This window comes from Pantherophis guttatus, chromosome 2 (assembly GCF_059756535.1).
Source record: "Pantherophis guttatus breed Tessera chromosome 2, ASM5975653v1, whole genome shotgun sequence".
Taxonomy (NCBI): domain Eukaryota; kingdom Metazoa; phylum Chordata; class Lepidosauria; order Squamata; family Colubridae; genus Pantherophis; species Pantherophis guttatus.
The window spans coordinates 168,505,726-168,521,280 of NC_142064.1; the positions used below are offsets into that span (position 1 = coordinate 168,505,726).

The 15,555-nt window shown below is 38.2% G+C and overlaps 1 long non-coding RNA gene across 1 annotated transcript in view; it reads right to left on the bottom strand.

Moving 5' to 3' along the window:
* LOC117660607 (uncharacterized) overlaps positions 1 to 15,555 on the bottom strand; it is a 48,503-nt gene that overhangs the window by 18,934 nt on the left and 14,014 nt on the right. The window contains exons 2-3 of the long non-coding RNA XR_004589732.3: positions 8,649 to 8,726; positions 5,220 to 5,367 (exon numbers count right to left, since the gene is read on the bottom strand). This is a non-coding gene — a long non-coding RNA (uncharacterized LOC117660607). The remainder of the gene's footprint in view (positions 1 to 5,219; positions 5,368 to 8,648; positions 8,727 to 15,555) is intronic.

A 15,555-nucleotide genomic window follows, 5' to 3' on the forward strand; every position in this document is an offset into this window, starting at 1 on the left:
GAGGCTTTGGTCAAGGCAATCAAGTGCAGTATTTTTTTCCCTAGCTTCCAACAATGAAGAATGAGCTGCCTCGGGCTATAGATTGCAGCTTTCATACCTTGGTCATTATTCTTTCTCTCCTCTGTGCCAAAAAAGCAAATGCTTCTGTGGTTTTGGTATCATTTTCAGTCAGCCATATAATCATGTATATTATTTTTCTTCTATTGCCTTGCCTCCTGGCTGCTTTTGCTGACAACCAAATACAATATTGTATATTGGGAAGAGAGGTGCAATGATAACTGTACGCTCAGACCAAATGTTGATAAAATTGCATTCAACATTTGTGTACATTTGGATGTACTGAAAACAAAGTTTACACCCAAGATGAATACAGGTAGTTCTCAACTTACAACAGTTTGTCTAGTGACTGTTCTAAGTTACAACGCCACTGCAAAAAGTGACGTATGATCATTTTTCACACTTATGATTGTTGCAGCATCCCATGGTCACATGATTTACATTTGGATGCTTGGCAACTGACTCACATTTATGACTGTTGCCATGTCCTGGAGTCATGTGATCCCCTTTGACAATCTTCCGACAAGCAAAATCAGTAGAGAAAACCAGATTCATTTAACAACCGTTACTATAATTTAACAACAGCAATGACAAATATGACAAGAAAAGTTGTAAAATGGGCCAAAACTCACTTAACGAATTTTTCACTTAGCAACATAAACATTCGGCTCAATTGTGGTCATAGGTTGAGGACTACCTGTATAATAAAAATTGGGAAATTGGGTATCTCTTGTTCAAAACTTGAAAACTTTATTTGATTGATGTACACCAAGGATACAAGGTTTAAAGAGCTAAAAGTGAGGGAAATGAGACATGCTGTATTTATTGACATCAGGATTAAGTTTTATTCTGAAATATTTTTTTAAAAAAATAATATTTTATTTATTTATTATGTCAAAGTAAGATTTGGGGTTTACTTTTTTCAGATACCATAAAATGCATAAAATTAAGAAATATTAGATAGGAATAAATTGGATTTGAATAGGTACGAAGGGAATATGTATGTCATTGAAGTGTGATTGAATGTACAAAAAGTATATATGGAATATGCATGATATTATATTGTAATATACACGAAAGAAAAAATGCTAGAAAAGTATGTACCAGACAAGTCACACTAAGTCTAATGTTTTTAAGTTGTATATTTAATAAAATTATTTTAAAAAAAATGCATAAAATAACAAATTGCTATTTGTTTGCTCATCCACAAAAATATCCAGGGCGACAATATCTAACTCTTCCCTGGTTGCCCCACAACTTAGAAGACTTCTGTGGATTTCATACATTTAGACTTGTTAGATTTGTAGTGCTACCTAATCATCAAATACTCAAGGTATTTGATACAGGTCTGGATGCATCCACAAGCTAAGATAGCAGCTGAGATTGTGGGATAAAAGCGCTGGCTTTTTTACATCCCCCTTAAAGGTTACATGGTTGATGCACATAACGGGAGGTCAGGATTTTGATCCCACTGCTCTCATCTTGATACTTTTGACACACACCTATTTCTCTTTTTTGTATGCAAGAAAAGTTTAAAATACAACCTGGCAAATACATAATGTATTTTTTTTAAAAAAAACCTGTAACATTCAATTTCATCCCACATCCCAGCCAGGATCTGTGGAAAGCTAGTTTGTTCCATCCTTCCAGGAGAACAACATGATCAGATTCAGGCAGACATTGGCGGCAATGTTGTTCCAGAGAGCAGGAGCAGCAACAGAAAAGGAACCATTCCCAAAAGAAAAGGAAAATGACTTCATGCATACTTTGTCGTAAATTGATTTCCTCCAAAATGCCACGCCATCCCAAATTGCAAAGATTAATACATATGATAGTGAGGTCTCCCAACTGCATGTTATAATCATTGCAATTATGCACAATTCAGATATAACAGTGGTATTTCTGGCCAGGGGAAATACCATTTCCAGCCAGCAAACCCTGCTTCAGAAATATTTGACAGGAAACTGTGCTTTTCTTTGATTCTTAGTTCAGCTCAATCTCTTGTTCCTGGAACCCTATCATAGCATCAAGCTCAAACACAGAATTGCCAATGTACAGCCCTAGAAATTTGGAAAATAACAAAGATTAGCTGCCACAGTGAGTAAGACGATTTTGAGTGATTTCAGTCCCATTGTCTGTATTTTGTTGCAATCCCTCCGTTCTTGCTCAACTTCACTTCAAACTACGTCAAGAAATTTGTTGCAAAACAAGGGACAGATGTACACAAATATATGCACAGAAAAATATGGAGTGTAGGAGTGGGGAAACACTAGTGATTTGTTTTCTATTTTGAAGGGAAGGGTTATTTTAACACACAAGGAAACCTGATGGGTGGGAAAAGGCACTTAGCTGTTGAACAGCTTGAAAGCACTGCAAGCGAGTGCTAATTGACTTGCCATTCTCGGTGCTCAACTATTGACCAGAAAGAGCAGAAACTTATTGGTTGATGGTTCTCTGACAGCTATACTCCTAAAAACATATAAACATGCTTATGCTCCCATCCTCTTAGTATTTGAAGGACTCAGGAAATAATCAAACCTTGTTAGATTTATCTTGGATGGATGAGAAGGCTTGGCAGATGGAAAATCTGGTCATCAGGAAAGGTCCTTGAATATAACTGTTATATTCATGTATGTATGTATGCATGTATGTATGTATTTTTATTCATTCATTCATTCATTCATTCATTCATTCTACAAGTATTTATTTTAAAAGTGGTGATTTGATCCATGTTCTTTTTCTCCAAGGGAAAAATCGTTTGGGGGAGTTCTGTCCAGAAGCACTAACAGAGAGGAAGTAGAATATGATTTTTGCCAATTCCTTCTTTCTCTGCAAATTGTACTATACTCCCCCATAGTTCCAACAAGCATGAGTGAGAGATTAAATGGAATCCGTAAAGGTTGTTTATTTCCTTCCTAACTTAAACAGATACTTCAAAGATATATTAAAGAGAAATATAATATTATAGGTTGGTGTTTTGCATTGCCAACTTCCCATTTAGAAGAATTCTAATAAAATAAATTTGTAAGGGTTAGGGTTAGGGTTAAGGTAGGAAGTCTAAGGTCTTAAGAGACGTATCAACAGCTGCCATGTTCCTGCCTATATATATATATCTGGCATGTCTCTCACTTCATGCAGATAAAGATGCACCCAAAACTCTGTGTGGCTCACTTCATTCTGCATGAAGTGAGAGACATGCCAGTCTTCTGAAGTACTGAAAGATTGGAAAAAGGAGACCTTTAGCCTAAGCACTGTTGCACAACATTTTGGGTGGTTGATGGATTGCACTGTCCGCTATGTTATGCCCTTGAGATGGCTTTTCAAAATGGGTGGTTTTTTTCATGACCACAGCTGTAAAAATCCAGAGCCTCACATAACATCTGACAGCTCCAGGCATTGAAACCCATCTGACCTAAGATTTCTTTTAAAAAAAATATAAAGATGGGATGCAGGGCTTTTTAAAGTTTTCAAATAATGTCAGCTTGTCACTTTTCAGAAACTTTCTAATTCTTTCCAGCTGTATATCAATCATCCCATTAACTCTTCTTTCCTGATCCCCCACTAAGTTATCTGGGGATTGGTTTATTCTGACTGAAACATTTTTGGCAAGGCTCAGAGGATAACGTATGCCTTGTAGATAGGCCATGATGTCATGCACACTCACTTATAGCTTTCAGCAAGACTGTTTTACAAAGAAACCCCTTCTTTCCTTGCCGCAATTATCTAGCTATTAGAGTATATTATGCTAAAGACTTCTTATATTTTAAGAGTGATATCACTGCTTGCTTTAATGTCCAGTCCGTGGACCAATTTACACTCACTTCCTCTGACACTGTGTTAGTAGATTGGGGGCTTGGCTTCTGTAGCTAAGGATAAAGCAACTATTGAAAGGCAAAAGGAAAGCAATTGTAGTGAAGTTCACAAATAAGTATGACTTAATACTGGGCATTATTAATGTTTGAAAAAAGCTGTTGTACAATATACCCACCTTTGTGTCATCTTTGTGGTTATAACCTGCTTCCATCACATAGCCATCTCATTTTTCCTGTTTTCTTGGTCTGCTTGACCTGACATTAACTTTGGCAGCAAATGAGTACAATCTCTGACTCCATTCATTGTGCTAAGCCATAATGTATTTAGCTATGTTTCAGCTCAGCATGATTTGTACCCCACAGTTGTGGATTAGAAATGATTCCCACAGCTCCTTCTGGGAAATTAAAATGGCTGCCAGCCTCCAAAAGAGCATTGTTTAGTATCAATGCTAGGGGATTAATCAGAAAATATAATGGCATTCATTCTTTCAAATCCTTCATCTCAGATTACCATTTCCAACATCACCAAAATATCACTTGTGAATGAAACACTAAAATAGGAGATGGGAGGACATTTTGGTTCGCACATTTTCAGTGCATGGCGAACCAGTGGTAAAATTATGTAAAACCCATGTCTGCCACTCTCCAAACTGTATCAAAAGTGAAATGGATGGATACCAGCAGAAATGGCAGAGGAATATATACAGAATTCCAAGTTGACCTATTTTTTCTTCAACCAAGTTACTTAGCTGTTTTCTTTTTCCAAAATTTGGGAGGTGAGTGGTGCACAGACAGACATTTTGCCAAATTCTGAAGCTCGGTACCATAGACTTATCAACCAAGTGAGTTGTATATTGTATGTACAATAGTCAGTGCCCTGTATTTTTATACCATTCTGGTTGTCTGGAAAATATTTATAAAAGTTGAAAAAGGAACTTGATCATTAGGGGAATCTAATTTCCGCTTATAGCCTACCCCAGTCTCAATCTTGAGTCTTCGGAGAAAGGCGGCATACAAGTTGAACAAATAAATAAATCAACTATATTTTGCACCATAGCCCTAACCTCGCTTTTGAATCTATAGTGCAGTGTTGCTATTCAATTCAGGCATTTTCAGGCATTTAAGGCAAGAAAAAAATAATGCATAGCTAAGCATAGCCTAGGATAGGCTGTAACTTTCTCATTTGTTGTTCCTTTGGATGGAGCAATTTTTTCTCTAAATAATTGGGATGGATAATGATGATGATGATGATGATGATGATGATGATGATGATGATGATGATGATATAAGATCCAGTTCAGCAGTTAAGGCATCAACTAGAAACTAGGAGACTGTGAGTTCTAGTCCCACCTTAGTCATGAAAGTTGGCTTGGTGTCTTCTTGGGTCAGTCACTCTCTCCGCATGTAACAATAAACTTGGACAACAAACCAGTTGGTCAACTGCTATCACAACACTCAGTTGATCCAAATAAGTGGAGTCTGCACTTCTGGGAAAATGCTAGGATGAAAGAAAAAATGAGATAATACAGGAAACTCAAAAGTCTATTTGGATTTGTGAGAATTTGTTGTATTTTGGGTGCCAGGAAGGGTTTGGTTTTTTTTTTTTGGTACCTTTTATGTTTTTTACCCTTTTTTAAAAAATTATTCTTTCTGAGCTGCCAGGTTTATGTTACATAAAATGGATGGCTATACAAATCTTTTAAATAAAATTAATATTTATGCTATACAGGTGGTCTATAATTTATGACCACAGTTAGAACCATAACTTCTGTCACTAAACAATGAGGTCATTAAGTGAGTCATGTCCAATTTTATGACCTTTTTGGCACAATTATTGAACAAATCATATTAAGCAAATTTGTCTTCCCCCCTCCCTTGACTTGTTGGAAATGCCCCTGGGAAGATTGTAAATGGCAATCATGTGACCCCAGAACATTGCAACCCTTATAAATATATGCCAGTTGTCAAGAGCCCAAATTTTTATCATGTGACCATGGAGATGCTGCAGCAGTGATGGGGAGCCAGTCATAAGTCCCTTTTGTCAGTGCTGTTGCAATTTTGAATGATTGTTTCATGAATGGTGGTAAGTCAAGGACTACGGTAGTATTGGAGCAAGATGAATTGCTTGTAAGCTACTTCAAGAGTGTTCTTCAACCACATAATAAGTTAAAGTCCTATGGATTTTTTTGAACAAAGGTGTAGCATGGAATGCTAATTAACACATTGGATTTAAGCAGAGGAGGTCTAACTATTTTGCCCCATGACCCTTTGGATAAGGCAGTCACTTTCTTTCAACCTAATGGTTTAGAGTAAGGGGGAGGTCCAAAGGGCAGTGCCTGGACCTTCTGCATCAGGATGAGGAGAATTAATTCAGTGTCTATTACAGTTATGCAATCTTCCTATACATTTTTCCCCTCTGGGCTCCCATTAGGTATATTGGGCAACATTTCTCACCATTCACAGCTGATAATTGTGTTAGTGAGAGCTGATTTAATCCAAATCATTCCAATGAGATGGAATGTAATAGTCTGGATGCATTCCAGATGAATAAGAGGGAGTTCAATTCAGATATTTTGTATGAGAGAAGGAGGGTGAAGACACCCCCTCCCTAACAGCTCTCAGAGTATATGCTTGATGTAGATAGTAGAGTGCTTCAGTTTTAAGTAAGTAAATAAGTAAGTAAGCTTTATTGCGGTCAGTGACCAAATTAAAATAGACAAAGAAAGGGAGCATATTTTACAAATATAGATAGATTGTGGGACAGTACACCATCTACTGCCTCAAATACAATCAGTTTTGCAAGATTATGTCTGTAGATGTGGAACAATAAAGAAATCTGTTTGGAAGAATCGCCACCTGTCTTTTTTTTTAAGTTTTGGGGCCCTGACATTGGCAAACTCTAGGTTGTGGTAGTTTATCCTTTCATTCTTCATAATCTTCCTAGCTTCCAGTAATAACAAAGGTAATGATCCACAACCTGATCAAAGCAGTGGTGTATAATGACCTCTACCTCTATTGTGGCAAATCTTTAATATAATTAAAACCAAATATGTATAAAGTGAGCTCTGTTACAAATTGAATTTTTAAAAATTCCCCTTCCCTTCCCTCTCCTCTCAACTCTTCCAGGCATCCATCGGATAGTAGCCAAGAGGTGATTGTTCCTGGACAGCTGCAAGTTCCCCCCATCCCAAATAGGTGACACCACCATTGATCTCACTTCTGCCACCTGCCCTCACATAACTGCAACTTCCACTGGCGGCAATAGATCTTTGGTTTTCAAACAAAACATTCAGGCCATAAGCAAATCAGAGCACAGGAAAGAATAGGAACCAAAAAAAGAAGCATCAGTCTTGACAAAGCACGCTTCCCACCCGTCCAAATTCAAATATGACTTTGGACTTTTTCAAAGTGCACACATTAAACATCAAGCATGAATGGAAAACTGAGAGTATAGCCAGCTTTCCCCATCTGGCTGGGCTCATAAATTGCAACTGATTCCAGAATGCAACAAGATTATATTACCACTGTAAATATGTTGAACAAACAAACTTACATTTTGGGCAGAGAGCTTCCCTGGATGTTAACATTCTTTATTTTAGAATTTTTTCTCAAAAAATTGAAAACATTAAACTCTGCTTGTTTTCCTGATCTAGCATTATCAAACTTGTCAAACATATTGAAGCATATGGATGGAGTAAACAGTGAATCACCAACTGAGAGGGCCAAAATGTGAAAAATCTCTATTTAGGAAATGATTACTGTAGTTTTGTGGGTTCCCCTGTTCTCTCTCAAGCTGTACAATGGACTTGGAAAGATACTATTTTTAAAAAATGAATGGCTACAACTGTAAGTCAAGGAAGACTTTGAGGAGAATATCTCTAAAATATGAATTAGTCCCTGCTGTAAGAGAAGAATCATTTTTATCAGAGGGGGCCCAACACAGAAAGGCTTCAAAAACCAATCTAAGACAATCCTAGTTATATTTTTGTAAGAATACTACCTCAGAAAACATTTTTTTTTAAATCGAGTACTGTCACTCATATTTGATTTTCAGTGGCATGATACAAAATCAATTTTTTTAAAGTAACCAATCATTTTAAATGACTGAAAATATTTTTTTTTCAAAATGACTGATTCTGTGAAATGACTGCAAATAATCTCCTAATTTGATGGGGTGGTATTTGTCACTCTCCACTATTACTGAATAGACCTGTCTAGCTTTTCTATATCCTAATGCAAGAGACTGAAAATTCAATAAAGAATATCTTGGAACTTTGGGTTTTTTTCCTTCTGTTTGAAAAATGGTAAACTGACCTATTTCCCCTATAATAAACAGAAACACTTAATTTAGGAACGGCAATTTAACATTTAGGTGGAAACCTTTGCAAGAGGGAGCAAGGTTTGACCAAATTGAAGACTTAAGCATTTGGAATGAATTTCATCTGAAACCTATTTTCAAGGCTGGTCATATTATTAACCTAAAGTCACAACAGGTGAACAGTGCTCCATTCTTTCAAATAAGAAAAAGACCAGAGTGGACCAGATTAAATAATATGCTTATAGTGCAAGCTAGAAATTGTACAATGAATTCTGCAGTGGGATGACCACATTACCTGATGTTGTACATTTAATCCAAATCAGAGAGTCACTGTAGTGATTGCTTAAAATGGAAGGAAACCTTAACATATTGCTAGTCTCAATATTTCACTGTTCCCAAAAATGGATATTATTAAAGAATCATATGAGGAGAAGAAGTGAAGGTGGCAAATGAAATGTTACCTTATGTTTTATTGGCAGGAGTTCACATTTGAAGGAGCTTGCCTTCTTTTTTGTTTTAAACATTCATCAAAGGCAAATCTGAAACGAAAGATATGAAAAGTTCAGTTAGAATCCCATAATGTAAATTGGTGCAAGATTTAATTTCAATTCCATTGCCAATGGATTCAAAAGCAGGGCCAAGTTTCAGGTGGATCTTTTTTCCCTCCTCCCTACTTTAAAAAAAAAAATTGGCAGAGTAACAGCTGTGACTAACAGGAGATGTGCAAAAGAGCCTTTGGGAAGAAATGCAGTGCAATCTCATTTTTCTGATACAATAGGCCTGTTCCTGTTCACTGCAGAGCTGTTTAGTTGGAGCAAAGTTTGGCAAGGGTTTTCCATTAGGCTCTGGTCCCCTTATGATAGCTTGCTCTTTGTACCTCATGCCAGCCATTTTAAAAAATGCCTTTTAAAAAATCTGATTAGCAGCAGGTACAGCCTGACCTTTATCTTCCTTTTCCTTGTTCCACTGTTTGGTTATATCCACTATGTGCTCTAGTTGTGAATGTCCCACATACAGGATTTATAGTCCATGCTCTAAAAGTCATATTGCTTCCTCAGAGACCAACTCACAATCAGCCCAAGAAACCAGAAAGCCTCCATCAGAAAGTAAGGACAAATTTCTAGGAGATTTGGGATCTGTAAAAGTAACCTTGGGGAACAGAAGAAAGACCAGTGTCAGATAAAAGTACAGTAATACCAGGCTTGGGCAGAAATATAATTTGAGAAAGCTTCAGACATGACCTCTTTTCTTTGAAGATAAAGAGGAGGGAGGCACATTCAGACTTTCAAGGTTCTGTTATTGTAAGCTTATAATAAAAGTAGTATTAGCTCTGATGACTTTGTTTTCCTTGTCTGATCTACCTTGAAGGGCTGGCATCAACCTTGCAACTGTTAGCCAACTGTAACTGTTACTGCTGCAATACAAGCAACAGTGTGTAGCATTTTAGAAATTTTTGACAGTAACTTTGAATTAAACCTGTGGAGACATCAGCTTTTTAAAAGATCTCTCATTGTTTAGTGTGTTGTGGGAGATACAGTATATTTGTAAATCATGCTGTTTTTAAGGTATGAACATTTGGGATTGTTCTGGTTTTGATTTGTCTGTAAACTAAAGATAATGCCATTGTCATTTATAGATGACCTTTGAAAAGGCTGACATTTATAAAGAGTTGTTATAAACTATGCACCAAGTCTATTTTCCTGTTTTCATTTGTGAGACATCCAGACAACCAATTATTCCTTTTCTAGCAGACAACGTGGTCTCCATCCTAACCTGCACAGGTTACCAAGTGTTCTTTCTTACTGTCTCTCACATTCTGTTAAAATTTATCAGACAATTGTTTTGGTTTATGTTGGGGAAGGGGCATTACACTCTTACCTTTTATTTTAGAAAATATATACACTTGAATTTTCCTGAGCATATGATCCCTTACTTGGATGTGCATGTTGTGTGTGTGTGGGGGGGGGGGCGAGGTATATGGAGAGAGAAGGGAGAGAAAAGAGCCTGAGAAATTACTACAGTGGGAAATGTGCCAAATTGGGAACAAATAGGTTTTATAACATAAAGTGGCTATTTCTCACTCACTCTGACCCATTTTCCATTTGAACAAAATAAATAAATAGATGATGCTATAAAAAATGATCACACACAAATTCTTTTAAAAAGAATTTATTGAACTGGTGTGGTGCTTTGAAAAGGCTTCTACATCGGTGAGATCTGACTGGCTCTGTTTTTTCAATTATGTAATGTGTTATTAATAACAGCTACAAAATAATTTATATTAATCCACTGGTGTTTTGGTCTATGTCAGTGCCAGGGGCAAGAGAACAACATGGCTTTGTTACGCCTTCTGAATGACACCAGTAACTAAAGCATCCTTTCTTTCAGGTAGTTGAACATTTGGACTGAGCATTCCAAATACCAATTTTCTAATTAAAGGCCAGCTGTCCTGCTTCCAAAGATGCAAAATTCATGGGTGGGTTAAAAAACACTGGAATGAGTCCAGCTTTACTGGCTCTGGCTGGGAGGGCAAGTTCCCACCCACATGAAAAGTTGCATCCCAATGTCTCAGTGTGGCTCAGCTGGACTCTATATTGCCCATACGAATTAAAGAGATTATTTCTCTTGCTTGCATTTGGATTCTAATAATTTAAAGCATCTGTTATATACAGGTGAAACTCGAAAAATTAGAATATTGTGCAAAAGTTCATTTATTTCAGTAATGCAACTTAAAAGGTGAAACTAATATATGAGATAGACTCATTACATGCAAAGCGACATAGTTCAAGCCTTGATTTGTCATAATTTTGATGATTATGGCTTACAGCTCATGAAAACCCCAAATTCACAATCTCAGAAAATTAGAATATTACATGAAATCAATAAAACAAGGATTGTATATAGAACAACATTGGACCTCTGAAAATATGTATGCATATGTACTCAGTACTTGGTTTGAGCCCCTTTTGCATCAATTACTGCCTCAATGCGGTGTGGCATGGATGCTATCAGCCTGTGGCACTGCTGAGGTGTTATGGAAGACCAGGATGCTTCAATAGCGGCCTTCAGCTCTTCTGCATTGTTCAGTCTCATGTCTCTCATCTTTCTCTTGGCAATGCCCCATAGATTCTCTATGGGGCATTGCCCCATAGAGTTTGCTGGCCAATCAAGCACAATAATCCCATGGTCATTGAACCAGGTTTTGGTACTTTTGGCAGTGTGGGCAGGTGCCAAGTCCTGCTGGAAAATGAAGTCAGCATCCCTATAAAGCTCGTCTGTGGAAGGAAGCATGAAGTGCTCCAAAATCTCCTGGTAGACGGCTGGGTTGACCCTGGACTTAATGAAGCACAGTGGACCAACACCAGCAGATGACCTGGCTCCCCAAATCAACAGACTGTGGAAACTTCGCACTGGACTTCAAGCATCTTGCAATGTGTGCCTCTCCATTCTTCCTCCAGACTCTGGGTCCTTGGTTTCCAAATGAGATGCAAAAGTTGCTCTCATCAGAAAAGAGGACTTTGGACCACTGAGCAACAGACTAGTTCTTTTTTTCTTTAGCCCAGGTAAGACGCTTCTGACGTTGTTTGTTGTTCAGGAGCGGCTTGACAAGAGGAATATGACATTTGAAGCCCATGTCCAGGATCCGTCTTATGTGGTGGCTCTTGATGCACTGACTCCAGCCTCTGTCCACTCCTTGTGAAAGTCCCCAACACTTTTGAATGGCCTTTTCCTGACAATCCTCTCCAGGCTGCGGTCATCCCTGCTGCTTGTGCACCTTTTTCTTCCACACTTTTCCCTTCCACATAACTTTCTATTAATGTGCTTTGTTACAGCACTTTGGGAACATCCAACTTCTTTTGCAATTACGTTTTGAGGCTTTCCCTCCTTATGGAGGGTGTCAATGATGGTTTTCTGCACAACTGTCAGGTCAGCAGTCTTTCCCATGATTGTGATTCCTACTGAACCAGACTGAGAGACCATTTAAAGGCTCAGGAACCCTTTGCATTATGGCTTACTTAACTGATTAGAGTGGGACACTTTGAGCCTAGAATATTGAACCTTTTCACAATATTCTAATTTTCTAAGATTGTGAATTTGGGGTTTTCATGAGCTGTAAGCCATAATCATCAAAATTATGACAAATCAAGGCTTGAACTATCTCGCTTTGCATGTAATGAGTCTATCTCATATATTAGTTTCACCTTTTAAGTTGCATTACTGAAATAAATGAACTTTTGCATGATACTCTAATTTTTCACGTTTCACTTGTATATATTATCAGATCAACAAATATTTAGCATGTTCTACAGGCAGCCATTTCAGATGTGCCAAACCTAAGTTGTAGTACTAGTTATACATTTTCCTAAAGGATCAAAAATAAGGTTGTGACTGTATTAAATGTAGACTGATTACTGCAGCAGATTCTTCATAAATATTTTTCAAAGAGTCTGACGTTTTCAGCTAAGTGCTAGCCTCACTTTAAAGCAGGCCTCAAAGATCAGCCCACATGTCTCTCCGAGTGTATCATTTCACAAGTTGCTAAGGTTAGAACAAGATACGCACATTTATAGTTTTAGGAAACATTTCACTATCTAAATTGAATTCCAAAGCTCACCTCTTGGTTTGACCAATATCTGAAATCAGTTAGGGCCTTTTCCAAAATAGCACCCAAATGAAGGAAACTTCTTGGGATGATAGTTTTTCTGTTGACTTTGGTTTTCAGGGTACCTAACATTCATTTGTGCTTACAGATAGTTTCATCATCTGCTGCTTTTATGTATCCTTATTTGGATTTCAGAGGCTTCCTACTGCTTTTTTACTGCAGGTTTTTCTGCTATTTTAGAGTTTGCTTGAAAAGGCAAGACACCAATGAAACAAATATATTTGCCACTGAGTAGTTTATTGATGGTTGTGATGCTCTAGATTATTATTCTTTTGTTAAAGCCAGCGTACCTTACTCTTCTTTCATTCACTGTGTTATTAATGTTATTTTGTTTTCTTGTGCCCTCCTGGTTTGTTGATCACAAACAGGTGATTGTCAGAATTGAATCGATTTGTTCAGTTCCATCATCTAGAATAGAATAGAATAACAGAGTTGGAAGGGACCTTGGAAGTCTTCTAATCCAACCCCCTGCCCAGGCAGGAAACCCTACACCACTTCAGACAGCTTCTTAAAAATTCTGCAGGCAAGTTGTTCCACTTATTAATTGTTCTAACTGTCAGGGAATTTCTCCTTAGTTCTAAATTGCTTCTCTCCTTGATTAGTTTCCACCCATTGCTTCTTGTTCTACCCTCAGGTGCTTTGAAGAATAGTTAACTTTGACTAGAGAAAACCTACTCTAAAGCCTCATCTCCTTGTGGAGGTCTGTGTGGCATAAATTAGATGGCTGGCCTTCTCAATAGAAATCCCTGCCTTCTGGCACACTTTTCCCTTAGAAGTACCTGCAGAATTTTGGAAAAGGGTTAAACCTCTTTTCTGATCTTTCAATGCTCTTTTGATTTCAGGTAACTAACAACGATCACCTGTCTTGAGTTTTCTTTACTGTTCATGTTTGGGCAGGTTTTTTGTGATTAAACAACCACCAATAAATTATTCAGTGGCAAATATATTTCACTTGTGCCTTGCCTTTTTCAACAAACTCAAAACCTTTTACCTTTGCTGTGATTTACATTATTATTAGTGTAATGTCAAAACCCAAACAATTGTGCCTAATGAATAATCTGCGGTTTAGTTATCCAGGGTAAATGAATGATGCAAATAAAGCCTCTAGCAAACTGTATGGTCAAAAGAGCATGAATCAGAGAAGCAACCTTGTAAGCTTTTTTGTTTCTCCTTTGGGGGGAGGGGGCTTCTTCATTGGATATCACTTCATAATTTGTAGTACTGTACAGAGTTACAGCCCCTTCAACGGGCACTTGAGCTTCCTGTATTCACCCTGAAGTGCCACATGCATCAAAGCACCCATTGTGGCATCCACTTGCAAACACTGGATATACACCCCGGGCCATCCTGCAGGAGTTGCTCACACCTGAATTAGTTATAAGGAAAACACACCAAGCTCCCAGTTCATCTTACACTTTGCTGCAGATTGCCACAAGGGAGAAGGAGAACAAGCAACATTTCCTGCAGCATCAGGCAAATGAGAGCATTTGACTCCAAGCCGCTGGGTTTTGCGGAGGCGTTTTTCTTTTAATTGAGTCAACTATTGTTTACTCAGTGTCACCTCTTCCTTCCCTTTTAAGTATTCAACCCACTTTAATTAAGAGGGATAAAACCAGGATATTTCATCTTGCCAAGGAGGCAGGCCTGAAACACAGCTGGGGTGTCTTGCCTTAATACCACACCACACTGCTTGGGACAATCAATTGCCATCATTCATCCTTACTTTACAGCACAATATCCAAGTAGGCAGGTTAAAAATAGCTTGACAATGACAATCCCTCTGGGCTGCGCACAAGTCGATCCAACACACTCGCGTTAGCTTCTGGGATATTTATTCTGGTTCAACCTCCCTGAAACACCAAGTCATGGCAAAAACCCCTAAGCTTTGGCAAGCGAATTAAATTTGGGACCTTCTGGAGGCCAAGATGGGCCTTTGCTCTATGTCTACAGAGAGTGTCCTGAATGATGACAGCCAAGCAGGAAGCACTGATTGAAATTCAGCTGTTACAGGAGTCACAAGCAAACAAAAATTTGTATTTCTTTCAGGTTATAAGCATGACAGTCACCCCAGCCTGCGATATCCAGAGGGCTCATGGTAGATGTAACAGCAATTTTACAAGGTTGTTTTTGAAGGTGACAGACTTTGAGCAATAACAAATAAAGCTATATAACTCAGGAAGCAGCACAAAATGCCACTGGCGGTGTTAAGTTGTGCTTTTCAATCAAGGGCTCCTCACCCTCAGTGGCATGTAAGTCATGTTTGTATTAGCCGATGACACTCTGCAATATCTTCACTTTTCAAGTGATGCCAAAGAGGCTGTGGAAGTCCTGAATTGTGGTCTGGATTTAGCAACGATTTGAATGTGAAGTACCAAATGGAATCTCAGTCCAGATAATGCAGAGCTCCGGTTGGTTGGTGGGCATTTGACTTTGGATTCACCATGCAGTTTGTTCTAGGTCATAGGTGTCAAACTTGCAGCATCATGTTGCTGTCACGTGATGTTTTGCAATGTTTTTTTTCCCCTTTACGGAGCTGGGGTGGATGTGGCTGCACATGACGCATCCGGCCTATGGGCCATCATTTGACACCCCTGTGAATATGAAGAATCAGGTATGCAGTCTGAACTTCATTCAGGACTGACCTGTTTTGTTCTAATGCTGGCTATGGTCAGGTACTGCTTTAGCCAATTTGGCTTCTGCTCCAC